At 36.8% G+C, this 7,555-nt stretch overlaps 1 non-coding gene across 1 annotated transcript; it reads right to left on the bottom strand.

Moving 5' to 3' along the window:
• Nucleotides 1-7,352: 7,352 nt before the first annotated feature.
• Nucleotides 7,353-7,456, bottom strand: LOC148576076 (small nucleolar RNA R71). Its single transcript, XR_015903661.1, has one exon. It is a non-coding gene; the product is annotated as a small nucleolar RNA R71 (small nucleolar RNA).
• Between the last annotated feature and the right edge of the window lie 99 nt (nucleotides 7,457-7,555).

Here is a 7,555-nt window from a genome sequence, read left to right as displayed (position 1 = left end):
ATAAAATAAAATAAAACTTGAAAACAAACAAAACGAAATAAAAATTGAAAAATGAACAATCATACCATGGTGGGTTGTCTCCCACCTAGCACTTTTAGTTAAAGTCCTTAAGTTGGACATTGGAGGGGCTTCCTGTTATGGCGGCTTATGTTTAAATTCATCCAAAAATCTCCACCAATGCTTGGAATGCCAATAGCCTCCGGGGTCCCAAACTAGGCATGTAAAACTCCTGAGCAGCTTCAAACAAATTTTTAGGCTCCCGGAATGACGAATGTCGGAATAGATTCCAGGATCCCAAACTTTGCTTTTAAATCCGCCTCCGTCTTGATCTATATTTTTCCATCCGGGCGGTTTAGAAAGTAGATTCTCACCATGGTGACCAAATGTTTTCCGAGATCTATTCAATTGAACATGATACCAATCCGTGCACTTCAAGTTGAAGCGTGGAACCTTGTTGAACCTTGTGCACCAGCTCTGAGCACGAGCCATTTCCCTCTTACTCTTAAAGCCGCAGAGAGCTCTAAGCTGGCCATCTGTTTCAAGCAAACCGTATTCAAGTGAAAAAGTAAAGTTAAAGGTCAAGGATTGTACCCACTTGAAGCTTGTATTGGGTGGTAATGGCCTTGGGGTAGGTGTTTCCGGTGGTTCTGTAAGTTCTACTCCCTTGTGCTCTTCTGTGAATTCCTCCACTTCTTTGCAAGGTTCTTCAAATGCATATGTGTCCTGGTCAAAGTCTTCTGTGTCTTCCTCATCACTCGAGTCATAGATTGGAGGTTGAGAGAAATCTACCTCTGCATCATCTTCGTATTCATTTGGGGAAGATTCTTCGATCTCAGAGAATTCACTTGCGGATGCAAGTTCATTACTAAGAGAACTTGACTTGTGACTATCATCATCAAGGGAATTTGTGTCCTGGGTTATTCCATCTAGTTCTTCATAAACGACTTGCCTTGGGGATTGAACACTGTCCTCCTTAGCATCAACTGTAACGTCCTTGACGGAGTTCTCCTCAGCTCTGAATTCCCATGGGGGTTCAGCGTCTCCTAGATCTTCAACCAACTCTTCTTCTTGCGTAATGACACCTTCTTCTACTTGTTCTAGTACGAATTCATTCTCTGTCTTGTCCACTGGAGTTTCTAGTATTTCCTTCATGCTACGCTCTTCGTTAGATTGTCCACATGGGGCTGTGGTTGGTCCTTGAATGTTCATACGTCTAGAAGCTAATTGAATTACTACTTGCTCCAGTTGTTGAATGGTTGTTTGAAGTTTATTTACTGTTTCCTTGAGGCGAACCTCTGATTCTCGGGGTGATGGATTTGGACATGATACATAGGAAAGTGGTGGTGCTTGGGAGTGATTGGATTAGAACTGGGGTAAATAGGGATCATGTGGTGGCGAATGGTGAAGAGAAGCTTGTGAGTGTGATGGTTCGAGGTTATGTTGAGAGGATGGTTTACAGGCACGGGGTGGGGCTTGTTGGTAGTTACAAGGTTGTCCACCATATCTATCATCTGGGTATGCATTGTAGAATGGTCGTTGTCCATGATATCTTGGAGGGTGTTGTTGCCTAAAGGGTTGATTAGATCCTCTTGGCTCCATCCATCCTTGATTGGTCTGACCTTGATGCATATTCCTGCTGTAACTTCTATTTCCTTCAACAAAGTTAGAACCAAACTCAAAGCGAGAGGGGTGAGAGTTCATAGTAGCAAATAAAATTAAAAAGGAAAAAAACAGAAATAAATAATCAAGTAAAAGAAAAATATTTACAATAACCAATAATAAGGCACACGTTAGAAGTTCCCCGGCAACGGCGCCATTTTTGACGTTAGGATTTTTGCCAATAAAGAATTTCATAAAAACAGTCGCGTTGTAGATATAGTCTCTAAACCAACAAAAATCCCTTCGTACAAACGTTTTGGTTGTCACAAGTAACAAACCCCTAAATAAATTTTCAACCGAAGTATTCAAACCTCGGGTCGTCTTCTCAAGGAACTACAGGGAAGTATGTTCTTATTATTGGTTATGGAGATTGTAAATTCGGAGTTTCAAGAATGAGGAACAAATATGACAAATAATTTAAATAGCAATTAAAATAAATAAATACTGTAAAGCAAACTTTTGGGCAAGGGATGAGAAATTGGAAGTCCAAATTAGTTACTCTTCTCAACAATAAAGAAGATTGAATCTTAATTCCACTTAGTTAGCCTTTGCTAAAGCAAAGGAAAGTCAAGGGACTAATTAGTTTGATCTTCGAATCCTATTTATTTCCTAAGAAAAGGTTGGGATTATTAAAGTTCAGTTCAATTAGCAAAGATAACAGTTATCAATTATGTTGAGATAAGATAACTCCTGAGTTACTGATTTCTTAACCAAGACCAAAAGGGAAAAAGTAAATTTGCTGGAATAAAAATGTCTTCAGATTGAAAGCAATGGTGACATGAATAAAAGAAAGCAATAATAAACTGAATTACCTCAATTAACATTAATTCAAATAATCTGGAACATAGAAGAATTCCTAAATTAAATGGCAAAAGTAAATAATCAACTAAAGTAATGGAATGAATAAAAGTGAAAGGGAAGCTTAAAGTAAAGGAACATTAAACCTGGGATCGAGAGTCACTCCTAAAACTAAGAGAAATCCTAAATCCTAAGAGAGAGGGGAGAGAACCTCTCTCCAAACTAAATCTAAATCATGAGAAGTAACTAAATTGGCGAGCTCTCCCTAAATAGATGCATTCCCTCACTTCATAACCTCTGGTCTATGCCTTCTGGACTTGGATTTGGGCCAAAAAGGGCTTAAGAAATCGCTGGGAGCGTTTTCTGCAATTTCTGGTGCGTGGCCTCTGTCACGCGGTTGCGTCATTCGGAGCTTTTCTTGTCACGCGGTCGCATCAGTCATGCGGCCGCGTCATATGTGTTTTTCTTAAGGTGTGCTGTCGTGTCAGTCATGCGGCCGCATCGCTGTTGATTCGTGCTTGGCATGCGTCCGCGTCGCCCATGCGATCGCGTAGATGCCAGTTTCTCAAAAAACTCCATTTTGTGCTTTCCTTCCATCTTTGTATGTTTCCTTTTTCATCCTTTAAGTCATTCCTACCTTAGAAGATCTGAAACTACTCAACACACTAATCACGGCGTCGAATGGAAATAAGGGTAATTAAAATAATTAATTTTAAAGCATAGGAAACATGTTTTTCACATACATCACATAATAAGGAAGGGAAAGTAAAACCTTGCAATTAATATGAATAAGTGGGTGAATGATTGAATAAATCACTCAAACTAAGTGATGAGAGGATAATTTATACGCTTTTTGGCATTGTTGTTAGTATGTTTTTAGTAGGATCTAGTTACTTTTAGGGATGTTTTCATTAGTTTTTATGTTAAATTCACATTTCTAGACTTTACTATGAGTTTGTGTGTTTTTCTGTGATTTCAGATATTTTCTGGCTGAAATTGAGGGACTTGAGCAAAAATCAGATTCAGAGGTTGAAGAAGGACTGCTGATGTTGTTGGATTCTGACCTCCCTGCACTCAAAGTGGATTTTCCGGAGCTACAGAACTCAAAATGGCACGCTTCCAATTGCGTTGGAAAGTAGACATCTAGGGCTTTCCAGAAATATATAATTGTCCATACTTTGGCGGAGTTTAGATGATGCAAAAGGGTGTTGAACGCCAGTTCTACGCTGCAGTCTGGAGTTAAACGCCAGAAACACGTCACGAACCAGAGTTGAATGCCAGAAACACGTTACAACCTGGCGTTCAACTCCACAAAGAGCCTCTGCACGTGTAACATTCAAGCTCAGCCCAAGCACACACCAAGTGGGCCCCGGAAGTGGATTTATGCATCAATTACTTATTTCTGTAAACCCTAGTAATTAGTTTAGTATAAATAGGACTTTTTACTATTGTATTTTCATCTTCGGAACATCTTGGGACGTCTGGTTCTTAGATCATGGGGGCTGGCCATTCGGCCATGCCTGAACCTTTCACTTATGTATTTTTAACGGTAGAGTTTCTACACTCCATAGATTAAGGTGTGGAGCTCTGCTGTTCCTCATGAATTAATGCAAGTACTACTGTTTTTCTATTAAATTCAACTTATTCTGCTTCTAAGATATTCATTCGCACTTCAACATGAATGTGATGAACGTGACAATCATCATCATTCCCCCACGAACGCGTGCCTGACAACCACTTCCGTTCCACCATTAGAATTGATGATTATCTCTTGGATCTCTTAATCAGAATCTTCGTGGTATAAGCTAGATTGATGGCGGCATTCATGAGAATCCGGAAAGTCTAAACCTTGTCTGTGGTATTCCGAGTAGGATTCTGGGATTGAATGACTGTGACGAACTTCAAACTCGCAAGTGCTGGGCGTAGTGACAGACGCAAAAGGAGGGTGAATCCTATTCTAGTATGATCGAGAACCTCAGATGATTAGCCGTGCCGTGACAGAGCATTTGGACCATTTTCACAAGAGGATGGGATGCAGCCATTGACCACGGTGATGCCTCCAGATGATTAGCCATGCAGTGACAGCGCATCGGACCATTTTCACAAAGAGGATGAAAAGTATCCATTGACAATGGTGATGTCCTTACATAAAGCCAGCCATGGAAAGGAGTAAGATTGATTGGATGAAGACAGCAGGAAAGCAGAAGTTCAGAGGGACGAAAGCATCTCTATACCTTTATCTGAAATTCTCACCAATGATATACGTAAGTATTTCTATCTTTATTCTCTGTTTATTTATTGTTATTTTCGAAAACTCCATAACCATTTGATATCCGCCTGACTGAGATCTACAAGATGATCATAGCTTGCTTTATACCAACAATCTCCGTGGGATCGACCCTTACTCACGTAAGGTTTATTACTTGGACGACCCAGTGCACTTGCTGGTTAGTTGTATCAAAGTTGTGAATGAAAAACGATTTATTAAGACGTGCGTACAGAGTTTTTCGCGCCGTTGCCTGAGATCACAATTTCGTGCACCAAGTTTTTGGCACCGTTGCCGGGGATTGTTCGACTTTGGACAACTGACGGTTCATCGTGTTGCTCAGATTGGGTAATTTTCTTCTTATTTTATTTTCAAAAAGTTTTCAAAAATTTTTCAAAAATATTTTCTTCTTTTTCGTTTTTCCCAATTAATATTCGAAAAAAAAATTTTTTTCTCCTTTGTTTTCGAAAAAAAAAATAAAAAAAAATTCTTTTCAAAAATTTTTATTATGTTCTTCAGAATTTTTAAGAATGAATTTTAGTGTTTCATGAAGCATGTTGAAGCCTGACTGGCTGTAAAGCCATGTCTAAATTCATTTGGACTGGGGCTTCCAACCCATCATTATCAAAGAGCAAGCTAGTTGTTGCTAATCCACCTGCTGCTGTTCCAGATCGAAAAGATTTACATGCTAAAGCTTGACTGGCTATTAAGCCATGTCTAACCCTCAGATTGGAGCTTTAGACTAAGAGTACAAGATTTCTGGAATTCATATTAAAAATTTTGGAATCCTTATTTTCCTTTTTCAAATTAATTTTTGAAAAATACAAAAAAATTTTAGAAAATCATAAAAAAAAAATATATATTTTATGTTTCTTGTTTGAGTCTTGAGTCAGATTTTAAGTTTGGTGTCAATTGCATACTCATCTTGCATTTTTCGAAAATTGCATTCATGCATTGCATTCATCATGATCTTCAAGTTGTTCTTGGTAAACCTTCTTGATTGATCTTCATATTATATTGTTTTGTGTTGTATGGTGTTTTTCATATGCATTCTTGAATTCTTAGTGCCTAAGCATTAAAGATTTCTAAGTTTGGTGTCTTGCATGTTTTCTTTGCATAAAAAATATTTCAAAAATAAGTTCTTGGTGTTCATCTTGACATTCAAAGTGTTCTTGGTGTTCATCTTGACATTCATAGCATTCTTGCATGCATTCATTGTTTTGATCCAAAAATTTTCATGCATTGAGTATTTTTGTTGTTTTTCTCTCTCATCATAAAAATTCAAAAAAAAATATCTTTCCCTCTTTTCTCTCATAAATTCGAAAATTTGAGTTGACTTTTTCAAAATTTTTAAAATCTAGTTGTTTCTTATGAGTCAAATCAAATTTTCAATTTAAAAATCTTATCTTTTTCAAAATCTTTTTCAAAAATCATATCTTTTTCATTTTTCTTATTTATTTTCGAAAATTTTAAAAATACTTTTCAAAAATCTTTTTCTTAATTTTATCACATAATTTTCGAAAATATCATCAACAATTAATGTTTTGATTCAAAAATTTCAAGTTTGTTACTTACTTGTTAAGAAAGATTCAAACTTTAAGTTCTAGAATCATATCTTGTGATTTCTTATGAATCAAGTCATTAATTGTGATTTTAAAAATCAAATCTTTTTCAAAACTAATTTCAATCATATCTTTTCAAAAATATCTTTTTATCTTATCTTTTTCAAAATCATATCTTTTTCAAAAATTTGATTTTAAAATATCTTTTCTAACTTCTTATCTTCTTATCTTTTCAAAATTTGATTTTCAAAATTAACTAATTGTTTCAAAATTCAATTTTAATTTATTTATTCTTTTAATTTTCAAAAATCACTAACCATTTTTCAAAAATAATTTTTGAAAATTCTCTTTCTCTCTCATCTCCTTCTATTTATTTATTCATCTACTAACACTTCTCTTCATCTCACATCTCTGCTCTCCTCACCCTTGTGTTTCTTTCCTTACATTACATTCTTTTCTTCTACTCACATAAGGACCTCTATACTGTGGTAAAAAGGATCCCTATTATTATTTTTCTGTTCCCTCTTTTTCATATGAGCAGGAGCAAGGACAAGAATATTCTTGTTGAAGCAGATCCAAAACCTGAAAGGACTCTAAAAAGGAAACTAAGAGAAGCTAAATTACAACAATCCAGCAAGCACCTTTCAGAAATTTTCGAACAAGAAGAGGAGATGGCAGCCGAAAATAATAATAATGCAAGAAGGATGCTTGGTGACTTTACTGCACCTAATTCCAATTTACATGGAAGAAGCATCTCCATCCCTACCATTGGAGCAAACAACTTTGAGCTGAAACCTCAATTAGTTTCTCTGATGCAGCAGAACTGCAAGTTTCATGGACTTCCATCTGAAGATCCTTTTCAGTTCTTAACTGAATTTTTGCAGATCTGTGATACTGTTAAGACTAATGGAGTAGATCTTGAAGTCTATAGGCTCATGCTTTTCCCTTTTGCTGTAAGAGACAGAGCTAGAGTGTGGTTGGACTCTCAACCCAAAGATAGCCTGAACTCTTGGGATAAGCTGGTCACGGCTTTCTTAGCCAAGTTCTTTCCTCCTCAAAAGCTGAGTAAGCTTAGAGTGGATGTTCAAACCTTCAGACAGAAAGAAGGTGAATCCCTCTATGAAGCTTGGGAGAGATACAAGCAACTGATCAAAAAGTGTCCTTCTGACATTCTTTCAGAATGGACCATCCTGGATATATTCTATGATGGTCTGTCTGAATTAGCTAAGATGTCATTGGATACTTCTGCAGGTGGATCCATTCACCTAAA

Source organism: Arachis ipaensis, chromosome B1 (assembly GCF_059453495.1).
Source record: "Arachis ipaensis isolate K30076 ecotype BB chromosome B1, ASM5945349v1, whole genome shotgun sequence".
Lineage (NCBI taxonomy): Eukaryota > Viridiplantae > Streptophyta > Magnoliopsida > Fabales > Fabaceae > Arachis > Arachis ipaensis.
The sequence above is the reverse complement of the archived record's forward strand: the minus strand, read 5'-3'. Positions and strand labels throughout refer to the sequence as shown.